The 20,647-nt window shown below is 34.3% G+C and overlaps 1 long non-coding RNA gene across 2 annotated transcripts in view; it reads right to left on the reverse strand.

The window, feature by feature from the left end:
• The window catches only part of LOC125282045 (uncharacterized), a 379,334-nt gene that overhangs the window by 37,275 nt on the left and 321,412 nt on the right, over window positions 1-20,647 (reverse strand). For both annotated transcript variants that reach the window (XR_008960637.1, XR_007189166.2), the window contains one exon: window positions 5,379-5,455. This is a non-coding gene — a long non-coding RNA (uncharacterized LOC125282045). The remainder of the gene's footprint in view (window positions 1-5,378; window positions 5,456-20,647) is intronic.

Genomic DNA, 20,647 nt, shown 5'->3' on the forward strand with positions numbered 1-20,647 from the left:
AGAAAGGATAAAAACCATATGATCATTTCGATAGATGCAGAAAAAGCATTTGACAAAATACAACATACATTCATGATAAAATCACTCAACAAAATGGGTTTCAAGGGAACACATCTCAACATAATAAAGGTCATATATGAAAAACCCCAGCTAACATCATACTCAATGGTGAAAATATGAAAAATTTTCTTCTAATTTCAGGAACAAGACAAGGATGTCCACTCTTACCATTTTCATTCAACATAGTACTGGGAGTCTTAACCATAGTATTCAGAAAGATGATATCTAAATACTCCACCCAAAACCTATTAGAACTAATGAATAAATTCAGTAAAATTGTGGGATACAGAATTAAAGTACAGAAATATGTTGCATTTCTATCCACTAATAACAAAGTGGCAGAAAGAGATATTAAGAAAACAATCCCATTTACATTTGCACCAAAAAGAATAAAATACCAAGAAATAAAGTTAACCACATGGTGAAAGACATACCCTGAAAACTATAACACACTAACAAGGGCAATTGAGGATGACACAAATGAATGGAAAGATATTCCACATTCATGTTTCGGAAAAATTAATACTGTTAAAATGTCCATACTTCTCAAAACAATCTATATGTTTGACACAATCCTTATCAAAATACCAACATTTTTCACAGAACTAGAACAAATGCTGAAATTTTTATGGAACCACAAAAGACCCCAAATAGCCAAAGCAATCCTGAGAAATAACAAAGCTGGAGGTATCACAATACCAGAGATTTCATGATATACTATAAAACTGCAGTAATCAAAACAGCATAACGCTGGCATAGAAATAGGCATATAGAATAATGGAACAGAATAGAGAGCCTCCAAATAAATCCACACTTATATGGTCAATTAATCTTCAACAAAGGAGGTAAGAATATACAAAGGGAAAAAGTCTCCTCAATAAATGGTGCTGAGAAAACTGGACATGCAAAAGAATGAAACTGGACCAGTTTCTCACAGCATACACAAAAATAAACTGAAAATGGATTGAATACCTAAATGTGAGACCTGAAACCATAAAACTTGTAGAATAAAACATAGGCAGTAATCTCTTTTACATTGGCCTTACCAATAATTTTCTAGATATATCTTCTCAGGCATAGGAAACAAAAGCAAAAAGAGAACTGGTGGTTGCCAGAGACTTATTTGGGGTGTGTGTGTGGGGTGTGTGTGTGTGTGTGTAATAGCTAAAAGGGAATAAGAGGTATAGACTTCAAGTTATAAAATAAATACATCATAGAAATGAAATGCATTGTATAGGGAATATAGTTGTTAATATTGTCATACATTGTATGGTGACAGAGGGTGCCTACTTATCCTGGTGAGCATTTAGTAATGTTAAAGCAATATATTGTGCACCTGAAACAAATATAACATTGCACATTAATTATACTTCAATTAAAGAAAAATTTCCAACTTTCAGAGAAGTTGAAAAATATACAAAATGATTCCATGTACTCTTTGTACAGATTCAACAAGTTATATTCTCCTCTACTCCTTAATATTTTATTAAGTGTATTTCTTAAGAACCAAATATTTCAGTTCTATAGTTTTCATGTTTAAATAACATGTTAAAACAAGAGTGCTACAGCTATCATTTTAGAAAATTTAACATTCACACAACGCTTTAACCTGCATTGTATATTTAAATTCATTATATTTCACAATAATATCCACAAAGGATTTTGTTTGCTTGCTTTTCCTATATAGGACTCAGTCAGGGGAAAAAATTTCCACTGTTTTTCATTCTCATAGTTTCCTTTAATCTGGAAGCTTTCCTCAGTCTTTCAATGTCTTTCTTGGCATTTGCTCTACCAGTTATCTCAATTGAGGGTTGGTTGTTTATTGACTTTCTCATTATTGGTTCAGGTTATTTATTTTTGGCTACAATAATATAAATTTGATTATTCCTTCTCAGAGTATCACATTTTCAATACTGTATACCTGCTTATTCATTATTTGCTATATTAATTTTGATCATTTAGATGAAGTGTCGTTTGGTTTCTCTAATGCATAGTTACTATATTTCCTTTTGAAGTTATCAAATAATTTGTTAGTAGACATTTGAGACTCATTACTTCTGCCAACAGAGTATATACATTCTAATACATATTAAAGTAACACTAGGTCAGATTGTTCCCAGTATATTTTCTCAGGGATTTTCTAATCAGTGACCATAACACCCAAAGCAGGCTCATGACTTAAAAGTGTGTTATATATTGAACTGTAAAAACAAAACAAAAAAGTAAAAAAAATAAAATAAAATAAAGAAAAAACCACCACCACCGCAAAAAAACAGCTCAATTAATCAAAAATAAAGTAGTAAAATTTGACTTCTTGGTTTCTTCAATGCACAACAGATACTTTAGAACAGAAAGTTCTACATTTTGAAGCATAAAAAAAAAAGTAACTTTGGGAATCTAATGAAAATTTAGTGTATTGACCAGACTTTTTAACTTGTCATATACTTAATTTATATTTTAGCAATAATAAAATTACACCCCAAAGGGGTGTGATTGAACATCATTATCAAAACCCAGTGATACGGACCACCTGGGTGTCTCAGTCAGTTAAGCACCTGCCTTCGACTCGGGTCATGATCCCAGAGTCCTGGGGTAGAGCCCCACATCAAGCCCCACATTGGGCTCCCTGCTCAGCAGGAGCCTGCTTCTCCCTCTCTTCCCCGCCTATGCTCTCTCTCTCTCTCTCTCTCTCTCTCTCTATCTCTGTCACCATTTGTCATTCTCTCTTAAATAAATAAATAAAGTCTTAAAAACAACAAACCCCAGTGATGATGATTTATATTATTATGCCATTTACCATACTGAGGAGTTTGGAGATAAATCTGGAGTTGTGGAGAGGAAAAATTCATCTTTATGTCCAGAACCTCAAAAGTGGGACTTCAAAATAATCTCTTACATATTTTTTAAGTAAATATCAATTTTATCTGTCTTCTTTCTAGAATAATTAAAACTGGGAAAATCAATATGTAAATTTTGAAGATAGTAAACAAGAAAAAGCTTGAGGTTTATATATCATTTAGGTTATAGATGAAGAACATATTTTCAAAACTTTGCTCCAGAAAATAAATTTTCTTTTTTATTCTAATGTGATTTTCTCAATTCTGTCTGCTATATTTATTTAGCTTTCTGTACTTTCTAAATCTTTTGTATATTTTGTGGATTCTCGAGCCATATAACTTTTGAAGGAATAATCAGCATGTTTAAGTTGATTTTTTTTTACTGTTAGTTTCATTTTTCATTTCTCCCACTAAACTCTAAGACTTACAGACTCAGGAAATACATATGCAAAAAGAGATATTTTCCTGGAGAAATTAAAAATAATAATAATAAAAGAAAAGGGAAGAATATATAGAGACAAATCCTTAAAACAATGGATAATAATATAGAAGTAGGAAGTCCAAAAGTGGTAAGTTACATTGTCCTAAAATACATTTCTTATATCTACTAACCTTTTCTCTGTTATTTAGTAATAATTTTTTGTATTCGGTTATCCCTCTACGAAGTTATTTTCTACAAGTAGTGACATTTCTTTTAGCTTGATTGCTCCTCTAACCAAATGATAAAATAAACCATAACATTCAACTTCATATGTAATCATAGGAAAAAAGGACTATGATACATTAAATGACATTCCCGAAGTCATAGCTATGCTGTCAACCTATGAGCTGTTGCTAGGAATTAGATATACCCTCACCTCATAACTATGATAGATTGAAACAGAGAGAATTAAAGCTCCATCCCCTTTAGGAAAAATTTTTACTAATAACCATTTTATATTAGCTTATTTGCCAAAGTAGTATTTCCTAAATGACTAATATAGTCCATTAGAAAGGTTGATCCTTCAGTCATAATACGATGTCTTTATAACACATGATGAAATATCATATTGGTAAAATTGCCTACTTGTTTGAGTCACTCTCTCTGATTGGATTCACATTATGTTATGAAATTTATTTCATAACATAAACAAAAAAGGTTCCACATGCTAGTATTATCATATGTAAAACAATCAGAAAACAGGGAGAGAGTGGGGGAGAGAGTAGAAAAGAAAATAGAGGAGAGAAAAGAGAATATGTCAAATTTCATTTTCTAAAACAATGTTGAATTAAAGTGTATTTCATTTTTAGTATTTTCAATTCTGATTTTTTAATTGGGAAAAGTATTACCTGATTCAAATAAATAAAATGGCAGTAACTCTATATCATAACAAAAGGAATTTTGACTTCAGTGGCTATGAGCCAGAGTGGTGCAATCATGTGAAAAACCATGGACATAATTGGTGTGCAAGTAACTAATTAGTACTAAAATTAATGGTTGTAGGAATCTCAGGCACAGGTGAAGGATATTGTATTCTTAGACATAACTAGGATTGTTTAATAGGTAAAATTAACATCTTCGAAGTGATTTACTGAGAATAGGTAAGCATACGTCAGATGTAACAGTAATTACTCTGAGGCGTTAAAGTGTATTTAAATCATAGTATTATCATCTGAATTAACAGTGTCTATTTATGCTCCAATCAGACAGCAATTCTTCCAGCTGTGCTATTTCTGGAATTTTAACAGGAACAAAAATAACATTCAGATAAATGCGCTAGGTTTGTGAACTTTTGTAATAGGAATACTGTGAAAAGATGTATATGTCTAAATGATCATATTGAATATAAAGTGATTTAATACAAATTTTCTTCTTATAGTCTATGTCTTCTCCATGCATTAATTATTTCCAAATTGAATTAAGCTTTTGAAGATAATACTACGGTTAAAATTCTTACATTTTGTGTAAATTTCCTTTCTTTGGAATTTTAAATAAACAATAAATTTTAAATAAATATTAAATAATAATAAATATTAAATATTTACAAATCATTTTAAAAAGGAAGAGACAATCAAATGAGAGAAAAATATCAAATAGTATATATTTAAACTTAATATTTAAAGCAGAATTACATGTTAACCACACTATTATTAGTATTATTGTTATTAACAAAGAGATATGGGTTAAGAATGAATTGACAAATAGAGAGGATACTTTTTAAAAATGCTAACATGACCATTTTAAATCATAAACACTGAAAAATAACCGTAAGTAGAAAAAAATTTCTCAGGAATGAAATAATTTTTCTTAAAAATCATTAATGAATCTACATAGCTCTTTCAATAAAACCTGTAATTTTGAAATTAAAGCTTTTATGTATCTTTTACAATAAGATTATCTGCAAATTAAGTTTTGTTTATCAAACATACTGCTTCCTCATTTTGACATAAAAATATTTTAAATATAATAAAATTTGGTAAGAAATTCGTGGTATCTATGACCTGTTTACATGACATGACGCTGCTCCCACAAGTCCTTTTGGTATGTTCAGGTACTTGTTTTTGTGTAGATCACTTGCCTACATAAAAAAAGAAAATGGAAAGAAAACCTTAATCGCTCAGCAAATATTTGCTAACACCTTTTCTGTGTAAGTCACTGACGTGACCATCATAAACACAACCAATAAAAATCCTAGACCTTGGGGCGCCTGGGGCGCTCAGTGGTTGGGCATCTGCTTCAGGTCTTGTCATGGTCCTGGGCTCCTGGGATTGAGCCCTACTGGGGGTCTCTGCTCCTGCTCCATGGTGTGTGCCTGGCCTCTTCCTTTCCCTCTGACTGCTGCTCCCCCTGCTTGTGTTCTCTCTCTCTCTCTGTCAAATAAATAAAATCTTAAAAAAAAAAAAAAAAATCCTAGACCTCAAGGCCACATCTTAGTTTTGGAAGATAGGGAGGGATAGGATCAAATAGGTTCAAATCCATCAGTCACCTAAACATGTGCCTTGTTTATCTTGAGCATGTTTTTGGTTACCGAAAAAAATATATAGGCAGAAAGATAGAAAGCATACTACTACCCTAATTGTCGTTTATAGCTATGTGTTGTATTTTACGCATTTGCCCCGCTGCTTTACATCCATTAGGGAGGGTGGTATGGTGGGTTTAGGCAGCTCAGTTTCAGCACCAGGCTCTGTGCAGGTATGAAGTTACGGCTTATGTCTCAGGTTTTACATTGTAATCTCATCACCAAGTCCGGGAGGGGTGACTCCCCTCCAGCCGCCATGGTATCACTTCCAATTTAACCTTCTGTTTCATCCTCATTTCTGGCACCTAAAGACATAAATGCGTGTTGCCGCATATGAATCGGAAGCCCCAAACCAGGGCAAATTTGATGTTAGTATCACAGTCCTCTGACAATGATTCAGGAATATGACAAATGACACTTTCTTGCATTTGGAGATAAAAGGAAGTTAATCCAAGCTGTGCAATTTATGTTGTACTTACATAAACCTTTCAAAAGTACATTTAAACCAGAAAAAGCACCGTAAGAGTGATAGAGAATTCCCCAAATCATCATTTTATTTAATTTTGTTAGTAAGAATAATCTCAAACTTTGAAGAGAAGCATGAAAAGTCTTTATTACACAAAAGCATAAAATGTGAACTGCTTCCTTTTATCACTCTAATGTCTCAATACTGAGGCAAATAGTGTCTATGAAATACCACTGTAATGACAATAATACTGGTAATGCAATTTCAGTTTTAATTGTTTGCCATAATGAGACAGAAAATGAACATATAAAAACATTTTCTAGTATTTCCTTATCATTTCAGCAACAGATTTTATTTTTGTTCACATTAATAAAATGTAGCCAAGTTCAACAAACTGACCATTTCAATTTCTCACATTAAATTTTGTTTGCTGCTATATTTTATTTATTTATTTAATCTTTTGCTGCTGTCTCATCTCAGTAGCTCACAGTCAAAACCTAATGGTCTGTAGCAAAGCTCAGCCTCAGAAATCAGAATCATATCAATGTTATGTGAAAGAATATCCCATTAAAAAAGTATCATGCTGCCTTATGATCTAGTCTTCTCATTTCAAAATATCTTTGCCTCAACCAAATCTGCTTCTACTCTACCAAATATCACTAAATATCAGACATTATGTATGATGGGACTCATCCCCCCATATGTTATTAAAATAAAATTTATAATCATTTCATTATTTTTCCTTCTTGCTATCTCTCCAATCCATTTCTTCCCATATATGCTGAAAACATTCTCAGGGTTAATTACTCCAAACCTATATGAGCTAAATTAAGACCTGCATAAAGGCAGATGTCTGATCAAAATCTCTGATTATTCATATGGCTTTAGTTGTGAGTAAAGAAACAAGAGTTTCCTGGAAGTGAAAAAAAAAAAATTCAGTTTCTGTTCATCCAATTTTCTAAATATCATTAAGGGGATCAGCTATTAACATGTCACACATAAAATGTGAAATGACCAGTATTTATCAAAGAAGAATCAGAGACTATATTAACCATGTAACAGAAAAAAAAAATCCACAGCAATATTTGGTAAAAATATAATGAGTTAAAAAAGCAGATTGAAGACAAAATACATAGACCATCAAGTTGACATGGAGGAGGAATCAAAACAGGGAGATGCAATGCTTTTCTTTCTTTCTTTTTTTTTTTTTAAGATTTTATTTATTTATTGGACAGAGACAGAGACAGCCAGCGAGAGAGGGAACACAAGCAGGGGGAGTGGGAGAGGAAGAAGCAGGCTCCTAGCGGAGGAGCCTGATGTGGGGCTCGATCCCATAACGCCGGGATCACGCCCTGAGCCGAAGGCAGACGCTTAACCGCTGTGCTACCCAGGTGCCCCAATGCTTTTCTTTCTTGCCACAGAAGTGTGAAGTGAGCCAAAAACAAAACGGGTAGTTTAGTAAGATGGTGTTAAGACTCCCATGAATGCTGAATTGTGTATATATCTTGTGAAAGTGCACTGAACTTGCCACTCTGCCCTGATTTTTACATTGTTTTATATCCCATAAAGTAATTAGAAACTATGGGCTGAGGAACATGAAACTCTGACAAAAGTATGATGAGAAAGTCTGGATAGGAGTCTTTATGGGTTTCTACCGAAAATAAGATATTAGAGGACTGTGTGTGTGTGAAAGAGGAACTTGACCTTGTGTGTTCAAGAACTTCTTGGGAATTGCAGACCTACTTTATCTTCCTGAGCACTGATCACGGTCAGATGAAGTAGTAAAGTAAATGTTCCACCAACACACATTTCCTCACTTAAACCGCTGATGACGTTGTGTGGAAGGAAGCATGAAGACAACAGGGTAGGTGGATATATTACTGGATATATTAGTGAAAATTACATTCATCTGCCAGCTGGAAACAAAAATAGACTGCTGACAGAATTGATTTGTATCATAAAGCTCAGGGTGAGTACGGTGGCTCAAAGTTGTCACTGGGAATTCAGGCCGTTTCCATCCTTGTACTTTCTCCCCCTTAGGGACTTGGTCTCTCACCACATTCTTGTGGTTTTATGGCTATATGTCTCCTCCAGCCAACCAAACAGGAAGAAGCAGGAAGGGTGAAGAAGGAATGGTGGTCATCTGCAATAAGAAATTAAGCTGCTTTCCCAGAAATGCTCATCTGATTATGTTCAATTGGCCAAAACTATGTTTCATGGTTTAATGTGTTTTACATAACACATTGCCATCCTAAACAAACTGGGTGGTATTTTGGCAAAAAAAGAATAGCAGGCAGTAATAAGGTATTTGTATCAGAGTCACCAGTAACAGATTTCATACTCAAATAGGATAACTGAGGAGAGGAATATTTATAATATTCAAGAAATGGTGAGGGAAATCAAAGAGAGATGATAAAGAACTTCAGGTCAGAAAGAGCAGAAAGTCATTACCATGCCAGATTGAAGGAAAACGTTAGAGGGAGCTCTTACTATTGTCCAGAGAAACAGAGTTGTATTTGTAGGACTAATCGGGACAGGAACCGTGTCAATCTACAGGTTAGCACAGGGAGATTAAATGCCCCAACATCACTGTCTTCCCACCTCTGATCTCTTGTTGGTGTTTGCCACTGTGGAATTCAACCAGAAGGCAAAGTGAACCCAGTTAAAACAGTCCCTAAATTTACACCTCCTGGGGGGAAGTTTTGAGGGGTGGCTAAAGCATGAGGCCAAAAGGAGGAGGTAGATTTGAAGGGGTAAATGGATAATAGCCAGTTCAATATCCAAATAACATGTAAAATCTGTGCAAGAAATATTGACTAAAAGACTTAAGGAAATACATGCTTTCAATTGAAACTAGAGTGGTTCTGCTTTGGGTTCAAATGGATAGCTCAACTTCATTGTCTAATTAAGATGATCTTGGTAAACTGCACTCAAAGTAACCTACACTTCTATTTAACACTTATTATGTATACATTAAAGTCATTATTTGTGCTTTTGTTCCCAAACTTGATGGCATACATTGCAAAAGAGGAGATTGTGTTTGACTTATTCACTGCTTGTGGTAGACAGAATACTAAGATGTGTCCCCAAATTCCCATCCAACCAGAAAACACACAATTTTTACCAGTTATTCAAATGACCAGTAACCTGGGTGTTGCTATGATGGTATTTTGTGGATGTAATTAAATCCCAAATCAGTTGACCTTATGATGGGAAGATTATCACTGATAAGCATCACTGAATCAGGTGAGCTCCTATAGGGGTCTGAACTCTTCCTGGTAAAAGATACAAGGTTAGAGAGATTCTAAACATGAGATAGATCTGATAGGAGGGAGATTTTCTATTGCTAGCTTTTAACATGGAGGATGTAGATGGCGTCTGAGAGTAGAACACAACCCTAGGCAGACAGCCAGCAAGGAAACAGGGACTTCATTCCTAGAGCTAGAAGAAACACTTCTATGTGTTGCTGGAGAGGAGAAATGTGGAGGGATAGGGTAACTGGGTGATGGACATTGGGGAGGGTATGTGTTGTAATGAGCACTGGGTATTATATAAGACTGAAGAATCAATGACCTGTACCCCTGAAACAAATAATACATTATATGTTAATTAATTGAATTTAAATTTAAAAAATGTAAAAATTTTTTAAAAATTACGAAAGAAAAAAAAAAATGACACACTTCTGCCAACAACATAAGTGAGCTTGGAAACAAATCCCAAGCTCTAGATGTGAACCATAGTATGGCCCAAACTTAGGTAGATCACAGCCTTGTGGGAACCTCAGCAGAGAATCCAGTTATGTTGGCCCCATTCCTGACCTACAGAATTGAGCTACTAAATTGTGTTGTTTTAAACCACTAAGCCCATTATACAATAGTAGTAAACTATATACTGCTGTGTCCACAAGCACAGTGACCGCTCCAGGAAAGAAAAAACAGTATTCGCAAAATAATTTTCATGTATGAGAGAATCAAACCATAATAGAAACCTTTTAGATAATATAATTCTGACTTCTCATTTGACAGATAAGAGAACAAAAGCTCAGAAAAGTTCATATATCAAAAGTCAGTCAAGTAAAAAATAGCCGAACATCTTGACCAGGTGAACTCTCTCTACACTTCCTGCCCCTTCCTCTATGTTGCACATCGCTGTTTATCCAGGTTTCCCTTCGCAAACAGTTCCTCCAATAAATACTATGGCACTTTCCAGATTTTGAAATACATGATTCTTAATCAGCAAACCGATAGGAAACTTGGAAAATAGATTTTTAACATCACTTTCAAACTGCTAGAAAATGAATAATCCACTAAATTTATGTAACATAATTTCAAACAAATTTATACATTTAGCCTCCATTTCTACAAGTTGTATTGAAGAAAATAAAAAAGACTGTAAATTTAAAATTATATATTAAATCTGAATTCTTTTTAAATAAATATATTTCAAGAAAGTAGAATCTTAAAAAATATTTTAGATGCTTTCCATTTTACAAAATGGAAAATGGCATTTTGTAGGCACATGTTTAATTTGAACCATTCTAGAAATAATCCCATGTTTCTTGTTATTCTGTATTTGGGTACACCACTGTTGAGTATGTCCTAACCCACAGAAATAAAAGCAAATAAATCATAGAAACACAGATGGACACCTTCTGTTCAATAAACTAATGGCTACTAGAGTGGTATCTTATGTTTTTTTTTAAATTTAAATGTATACTTGAAATGTTAACTATATATCAGTTTTAAAATATAAACATAACTTTTGGTTAATTAATTTTTTTAGACTTTCAGACAAACCAAAGGACATCTAAAATTTTTAATACTGAGAATTTCTGAGAAAAGTTATAAGTAATTTAATATGAAAAAATATATAATGTTATTCTATCAAGTGAAATCCAAAACATAAAATTAACTCAGATAAAATTACTTATATGGGCTATTTTTTTAATTAAGTTTGCAATGCAATTGTAGCATCAGAATTCTGTAGACAATGAAAGCAATGATAGAACTTAAACTTATATTGCGATTATATTTCCAACTCCTAAAGCTCAATTGGAAAAGTGTCCTTCAACTAATCCCTAAAAACAGTGTGTTCTTTTTTTTTTTTTTAATTAATTAATTTATTTATTTGACAGAGATAGAGACAGCCAGTGAGAGAGGGAACACAAGCAGGGGGAGTGGGAGAGGAAGAAGCAGGCTCATAGCGGAGGAGCCTGATGTGGGGCTCGATCCCAGGATCCTAGAACGCCGGGATCACGCCCTGAGCCGAAGGCAGGCGCTTAACCGCTGTGCCACCCAGGCGCCCCTGAAAACAGTGTGTTCTATTAGGTTTCTTCCTGAAACCAGTTTTGTTAAATAAAATATTCGATTTAATGATAAAGTTTGCCTTCAAATTTAAGTGAAATATACATTTTCTAGAAACTAAAAATACTTAAAACTTTCAATAATTTTTGGCACGTACAAAATCATTGAGGATTTTAATTGGAAATATTTTTTAAAACAAAGCTTGAAAATCAGGGGGGGAAATTTCCAAATTCTAGATTTCACATTAGCAGTACCAGTAAAAGATAATGAGTTAACTGAAATTTAAGGATCTTTATTGCCAGCAAATAATTGCTTAACAGACTTTGTGTGGGAGTATACTGCATTGTATTGGTACCTAACTGTATTGTTTTCCTAAATTTGGACTACTGATTTTGTAAACTATCTGTAAGTTTCATTTCCCAGTAAGTTCATCAGTCACTTTAAATAGCTTTAATTTCTCTTGCAAAAAATTAAGACAATTAAACCAAGAGAAAATTACCTTTTACATCAGTAAAATTCAATTAACCAAACTAAAATATACACATCATTTATGTATTTATGTGCAACTGAATTTTGTCTTTTTTTGGGTAAGTTCTCATTGCTTGCATGTATTATAATTTACTCTTCCATAACTTTTTTGGGGAAGGTAAACAAATCTATGTAATTCCAAAGATAAAAATAACCTTGCAAAAAATAAGGACCCTAAATGAATATTACCCAATTTAACAAACAATAGATATTGTTTATTGATATAAAATCCATTTATACATCAAAATACATATGTTGGTTTGCACACCATTAAATACTGAAGAGAATTATTATTTTAATTGGGTGTGCTTATCAAGTAATGAGGCAAATACACAAATATTTTGGAAATAAATAATTTGTACATGCTATTTATGTAAATAGAGAGATGGACTAAAAAAAACCCAAAAACCAAAAAAACAAAAACAAAACAAAACCCAGAAAGATTTAATTTCTTATTGGTGAAAGTAATACTAAATGGTGAAAGTCATACTAGACGGTATAACAGATAAAATCTAAAAGCTCAGTGCCATAATATGTAAACATGTAATGTATTTTCTCTTCATGCAACTACCCTAAGTGGTATTTCTGAGTAGGGGCTCTCTTGAATGAACAGAATTTAAGCAGTAACTCAGAAACTAGGCTTCCTCTCTTCCATTTTGGTACTTCTCCCCTCATAAACATCCTCATATCCTCTCCAGTTAGTGGTCTGGGGGAAAAAAAAGGAACAAAACAAAACCCAGATTGGAGAAGACATTCCCACTTTTCAGCACCTCAGCCTAGAAATGATACCTCCACTCACTGCAGTGGTGAAAACCAGTCACATAGTCATTTTGATTCAAGGAGACCCCAACATGTCATTTTACCTCAAGAAGTGAGCACTGGTAACCTCTACCATAGTTATTATGAGTTTCCTCAGAATGTCTTGAAATCCACCGTGAAAAAAATGTAGAATCTATTTTTAGAACCTTATTCTGAATTTGCTTCTTAGGACAAGGCATCTTTATTCACTGATAGAGGGTAGAATTTTGTTTGGAGAATTCTTTTTCTGATAAAGTACATTCTCTCCCAAGAGACTCTTACTCTCTATGCTTTCTTATGAAGAGATAATTATTTTTCCCGCCCTCTAAATTTAGAATGTCTGTGCTTTCTACATAATATCATCTTTATTTTATTTATTTATTTATTTATTTATTTATTTATTTATTTATTTATTTAAAGCTTTTATTTATTTGACAGAGACAGCCAGTGAGAGAGGGAACAGAAGCAGGGGGAGTGGGAGAGGAAGAAGCAGGCTCATAGCGGAGGAGCCTGATGTGGGGCTCGATCCCATAACGCCGGGATCACGCCCTGAGCCGAAGGCAGATGCCTAACAACCGCGCCACCCAGGCGCCCCTACATAATACCATCTTTAAATATATGAAAGGTGGCCCACGTGGTAAAGGTAATACTATTAACTACCTTTATTCATCTTGCTTCTTTCCCTTGTTAATTGTGTCCAGGATGAACACAGGCTATTTGTGCCGTTATCTGGAGTGGTGATGCATTGATAGGAGTACCTTGAAGTTATTCTGCCATTAGTATTTTTAAGAGCTATTTAAAGAATCTTTTTACTCAATAAATAGCATATGATAGAAATCATTGCTATAACAAGTTTTATTTATGAAATTGCTATTGGTTTACAGGGTGTGAATAGAATCAATGAGTTTTACCAGAATCTAAATTAAATAGTTTAGTCCAGCTGACACGGTTTTCCATTTCAAGACTTTCTCAGTGAAGGATGCAGTACACTGATTTATCTTCTGGTTCAAGCCTCTTACCTCGTTGTGGATCTCCCCCCTTTTTTCTTTAAATATCCATTTAATTCTTTCACAGTTATAGAATTTTTCTTTTTATGGCCTTCTACCTTTGTCATATAGTTATTTCAGGTATAGAAATCCTATTCCTAAGTTAGCAGTTTTTAAATCCATTTTTATTACATTGGTATGTTCTATTCTATTAATTATTTTGAAACTTGAAACTTGTATGGAATATGCAGACTCATTCCTTAAAATTGTGACATAGAGACAATGAAATTTATTCCCTTTTTTACTTTTATTCCAGAATTCTCAGTAATTAAAACTTCTCTGATGTTCCCCTAATGGTGAGTTTCATGTCTCCCTATCTTTGCACACACTAATAAAGAAAACCAAAACATAGAGGATTAAACTAACATTACAAAGGTAATGATAATTTTGCAATTGTTTATTTTTTCCTCCTTTTTGCATTCTTTTGGATTACCCATTTTTATTATCCCATTTTTATCCTGCCAAATTCTTTTTCTACTTTTGTTTTGTTTTTGTTTTTTCTTTTTCTCCTGCACTTCTAGGTTTCTGCCTGGCATCACTATTCTTCTTGAAGTACTCTGTTTATTTATTATTATTATTTTTTAGCAAAGATTTCTAGAAAAAAAATTCCTCAGTTCATGTTTCTCTGAAAATGACTTTCTTTTCTATGTTTAAATATTATTTTCCCAGGGCATGATGTCATAATGGTAGATTTCCTTTTAGCACTTAAAAGTTGTCATATTTTTACCTCTGCCTCCCACCTTTCCTGTTGGTAGTCAGCTGTCAGTCTTATTGCTACTTTAAAGATTATAGGCCTTTGTATATATGAGGGTGTACAAGCGTTTTTAAGATGTCTGCTTACCTTTGTTTCTCAAGGTTTTAACACTATGTGTCTACGTGGGTTGTACTGGGACACATTCCCAGAGAAACATACTTGCAGAGATGTGTGTGCATCAAATCTATTAAGGAGTACTTCAGAAAATAGCTGATCCCATTTTTAAAAAAGATTTTTATTTATTTGTCAGAGAGAGAGCACAAGCAGAGGGAGTGGCAGGCAGAGGGAGAAGCAGGCTCCCCGGTGAGCAAGGAGCCCCATGTGGGACTTGATCCCAGGACTCTGGGTCCATGCCCTGAGCCAAAGGCAGATGCCTAACCAACGGAGCCACCCAGGTTTCCCTAGCTGATCCCATTTTAATGGAGCAAACACTTAGCCTTCTGAGAGTGCTGAGGCCCAAGATGCTGTCATCGATAAAAAGCAAAGCCTACCTAAGAATATGTGTTTATTTCAATCGAGATGAATTTCTGCCATTTCCAGCTGGAAGGGTTCCCATGTGGCAGCTCTCCCACCTACTAACTGGTTGGTCTCTGTGAGGGGTGCCATATTTGAGCCATAGCTTTCTTTCTACCGACATGCTGAATGCTGAGCAGCAACGGTAGCTGTATCTGCTTGCCTACATGGGTTTCCATGGATTGGGACCTATACATAATGCCCATTGATGGCATTATGGTTACTCTGTCCACGAGTCCATTTTTCTAGAACTGGGGTGAGCAAGCACAGTGGATTCAAAGGTGAAGAAGATGGCTGACATCAGCCGGATGAGTCATTCTACTTACTAGGTTACTTAGCGCCTTTTCTTTAGTAGGTGGGCATTCATGTGCAATACAAATATCTTCATACTGCATGCCTTCCCATATGTCAATCTGTATGTCTCTTCCCAAGACCTTCTGCCCCAAACTTGTTTTTTTTTTTTTTTAATTCCAAGACTCTCATCAGTCAACCATTTGCTATTTGACCATGTGTTCATTTACACCTAGGTTCTGCAATTTCTTGGGTGCTTTCCTCACTCGGCAAACCCAATTCTTTCCTAAATAAATTATATTAGATGATCCTAGTTGTTGATATGTCAGGCAAGAGTACAGGGATGTGATTACAGATCCTTACTTCGAACAAGGAAAATATTCAACATTTTCAAATGATTCAGAGAATTTTACGAATTCAAGGTTTTCAGGTTCCTATGTCAAGTCTCAAAGACCCTGTCTTTCCCAATCATAGTTTTTACCTTGGCATATAAGACATGGAACAGTTGAAAATCAAACTCGCTATAGTCCTGTTATTTTTTCTTTGTTTGCTTCAAGTTTTTATTTAAATTCTTGTTAACATATAGGGTAATACTGGTTTCGGGAATAGAATTTAGTGGTTCATCACTTACATATAACACCCAGTGCTCATCACATCTGCCCACCTTAATACCCACCACACAATAGCCCTGTTACTTTGATACTTATATCCTGCATTTGATCTTTAGGGCTTTTTTTCTGGCTCAACTAATTTCTCTCCTAAGAGATTATTATTAAGATAATAATAATTATTCTAGTTATTAATATAATAATTAGTAGTATATTAATATGAAATTATATGATTTATAATAAAACTGAATTATAACAATATGTAATGCATCAGAAATTATCCTGTATTTTACCCGCATAAAAACAAAACAAAAAAACCTTGTGACAAAGTTAAATATTATTCCCAATACCAATGTTTAAACCAAACAACTGAATTAAAGAAACAAGTCCAAAAATATTTGAAACATTGCTATTTAACACAGCTAGTAGCTGTTGAAAACAGTATTTAACCCAAGTGTCGTGACTCTAGATTAGTTAGGCAGGAGGCTGGGCATGAGCTACAGGAGGCTGGACCTTAGACATCCTGACTGAGAACCCCATCTGGGGACCGCCCAGGGACCACCCCATTCCACCCATCTGGAAGTCGGTTTGCGGTCATACCACATCCCAGCAGAGGAAGAGTTAAGTTTGCTGTACTTGCACATCTGCAGAAAGCAGCTCCTTGTTCTTATCTGACCGATGTCTTTAGAAACAATGTTGTGGCTTCCTACCGCAGGCAGGCATTTTGAATACACCTTGGGCAAGGACATGCACAGTTGGCTAATTATTATATAATTACGATAGAACCCTAGGACCCTGGCATTTCTGGGGCCTTTTTCTCTTGACTGGCCCACTCCTCCCTTGAAGTGTACTTTAATAAAAACTTGCTCTCTGGGGCGTCTGGGTGGCGCAGTCGTTAAGCGTCTGCCTTCGACTCAGGGCGTGATCCCAGGGTTCTGGGATCGAGCCCCACATCAGGCTCCTCCACTAGGAGCCTGCTTCTTCCTCTCCCACTCCCCCTGCTTGTGTTCCCTCTCTTGCTGGCTGTCTCTCTCTGTCAAATAAATAAATAAAATCTAAAAAAAACCAAAAAAACAAAAAACTTGGTCTGCTTTACTTTCCCTACCCTGTCCTGCAATTCTCTACTGCAACAGTGAAAAGGACAGAGGCATCTTTCCTTGTTCATCTAACTTGCAGTAACATATAAAGGGCCTCAATTCTAGCCACTGTGCCATATGGCCTTTTAATAGTTTCCTGTGTCTATCTTTCTAAATACCATCTTTGCATTGCAGGGTTTCAGGGTTCTTGTCTCACAGAGTTGAAGATGAATCTGGAGGACAATAAGGGAAAGTGAAAGTTTATTAAGGGAGTGTGAGAACAGAAAGGAAAACTCTCTAGAGTGAGAGGGGTCCTGAATGGGTTGCCATTGAGGGATTTTATAGAAAACTGACCAGGGAACTTAGTAAACACGTCTATAACATTTAAGACAAACAAGGTGGATTTGTAAATATTATGACAATATCTCATCTATATTTAGAACAAGGTGGATTTGTTATGTTTCCTTCTCTCCAGTTAATATCTTTTCTATAACATTTCTCCGCATCTGGGATTTCTGTGAGCCTGGTTACGTAGCCCCCTGCATGAGCCTAGTCATGTTGCCCCCTACCTGTCTCTCCCTACCTAGTGTTGCCTGTCCCTTACCATTTGCATATACAAAGATAATACATGAGAAATTTAATTCTCAAATCATACTGAATAATTTATTTGTTCATGTTAGACTATACATACCATTCATTTATTTTCACTTTACAATATGAAATATTTTGATGCCAGTACACTTCTTCCTTCTTATTTCAATGGTTGCATAATATTTCATTTATAAGCAATAATATCCTTAGTTTTTGGTATAGCGATTAATGGCACATTAAACTGACATTATGCTAGTTCTTGAGTACTTGTACACTAAACTTATGTTTGAGATTCCGCCATATTGTTATCTTTATGTTGTTTATCTATTTGCATTATTTTAGAATATTCTATTGTATAACTATACCACAATTTAATTATTCATTCTACTGTTGATGGGCATCTGAGCTTTTTTCAATTTTTGATTATTATAAATAATGCTTACATGAATGATTCTAGTACATGTTTTTGATAAACATGTACACATTTTTCATTGTAGTATCCCTAGTGGATACGGCCAAAGAGTTCTCCAAATTGACTGTATTTTGTTTTACCAGCAGTACGTGAGAGTTTCAGTTGCTCCACATCCCTGGTAACACTAATTAATAACAGGGTTGGTTTGTTTCGTTTTTATAATTTCATTCATTCTGATGGTTTTGCAACAACATCTCTGTGGCATTGTCAAGGAAACAAAATGATGCTCTATGAATATTTCCTTTTTTTGTTTATGGTCAGGGCTTCCTCAGCAAAGAAAATTGATATAATGATAGCATCAATTGTCTTTTATTCCTACTTGTCTTCTGTTTAGTTGAGCCATGTGTTTACATTTCAAGGGACTGAAAAACATAAACAAAAGATTCTTCTTTTCTCAGGAGAGGAAGGGGACACTATGTAGTCTACCCCAGACTGATAATTATGGGGGTCCTCTCCTATTGTTCATGACGTCCTCTTAATGTATGCACAGACATAATCCTCAGACTACCATTGCATTGTGCTAAAGTGGAGAAAGCAGTGTGGAGAACGGATGTGGTTATTGTTGTAAATAATGATAGTCCGTCTTGAACCAGAAATGTTTGCTTTCAGAGTAATAAGATATGTATACAAAGAACAATGTTAAAAGGGTATCAGGCATTATTTTGCATGTCCCTGAGGATGAATGATATTAAACAGTTTTCTAAATATTAATTTACTATTTTTATATCTTTTTAAAGTGCCTGTTGAAAACTTACATCCATTTAAAAATGACTACCTGCTTTTTTGTATTAATTAGTACAAGTTTAGTTTAATATAATTTGGTTGTGTTGTCCAATATATATAATAAAAATATCTTCTCCCACCCTTGGTTTGCATTTTCAGTGTTTTAATTGTGATTTTTTTGGTTTATACAACTTAATTTTAATGAAGTTCAATTTACCAATATTTCTCTTTTATGGTTAATATATTTCTGTGTCTGTATTTCCCTTTCAAAATACATTTATCCAAATCAAGCTCACTGAATAGTCAGTCTCCTATTATTTCTAAAAGCTATATTATTTTGTCTTCCAAATCTAGATCTACAACCAATATTGTTACTTTTGTTGTATGTTATGACTTAGGGGTTGATATTAATTTTTCCCACATTAGTATCCAAATTGACCCTAACTGATGAAAAACTCAATTTCCATTGGATTGAACTTATTCTTAAATTAGGCCTCTCTATCATTACATTTGTTTCAATTATATTTTATTTTTCTATTTATCTATTTTTGCATCCAAACTGTCTTAAATGTCATAGTTTTATTATAATCTTGAACCCGTGTATGTAAATCCATTCATTTGATTTTTCTTTAAGATTTTCTTGGCCATTCTTTGAACCCTTGAGGTCCACATAAAATTCAGAATCTGCCTATCAATTTCCACCAAAATATGTTTTTATTATTATTATACAATTTTGAATAGGAGTGAATTAAATTTGTAGATCAGTTTAGGAGAGTATTCACATCTTTATAATGCAGATTTTTCCAATTTATAAAATCCTCACCTGGGTGCTTTTATGATACCCCCATGGTGAGATCTGACCTAGTCAAATTAAGAATGAAGCAAATATCTCCTATCTAAACAAATCTTCCTTATTATTTTCCTCACATAAAAAGCACTCAGTAAATATTTGCTTAATGTAATTTATTTGGTAATTAGTGCTGAGTATGCCTGTACTATCTCTAAAACTGGGAATACAAATTGGAACTAGGAGTACCTGAAAGACCAGAACAAACATCTTTATATCTCCATAGGAGGTAGTCAATAAAGAGACAAAAGGCTCCACACATTGGATACTTAAGTTGACTATGTTTCATTTAAATGTCACCATTTCATAATTACCTCCATTAAAGACAGTTCAAAGCAACACACACTGACCATGATGTGTTTGTTGACATATACAATGTGATTAATGTCAAAGGAATATCACTGAGCCCATGCAACAGGGCAGATTTCATTTTCCATTTTAGTGTTTAAACACAGTACAAAATAAATAAATTGTTTGAACTGAAATGATTGAGTGAAGAATAGGAAAATAAAATTGAGGCTACTATTCAATAGTAAAAAGAACATCCAATGATGGTAGCAGGAAGCAGTTAGAGTTTATCTAATTAACATCCAATGATGCCAGGAAGCAGTTAGAGTTTATCTAATTAAAATAGTGACAGGGCAGTTACCATTTTCCAATTCTCATTGTGGGAGAGCTCTATATAGCAGAATTAATAGTCAGAATACTGAGAGCCATAGGTGAGTAGAACAAGGG

This window comes from Ursus arctos, unplaced genomic scaffold (genome assembly GCF_023065955.2).
Source record: "Ursus arctos isolate Adak ecotype North America unplaced genomic scaffold, UrsArc2.0 scaffold_20, whole genome shotgun sequence".
Classification (NCBI taxonomy): Eukaryota; Metazoa; Chordata; class Mammalia; order Carnivora; family Ursidae; genus Ursus; species Ursus arctos.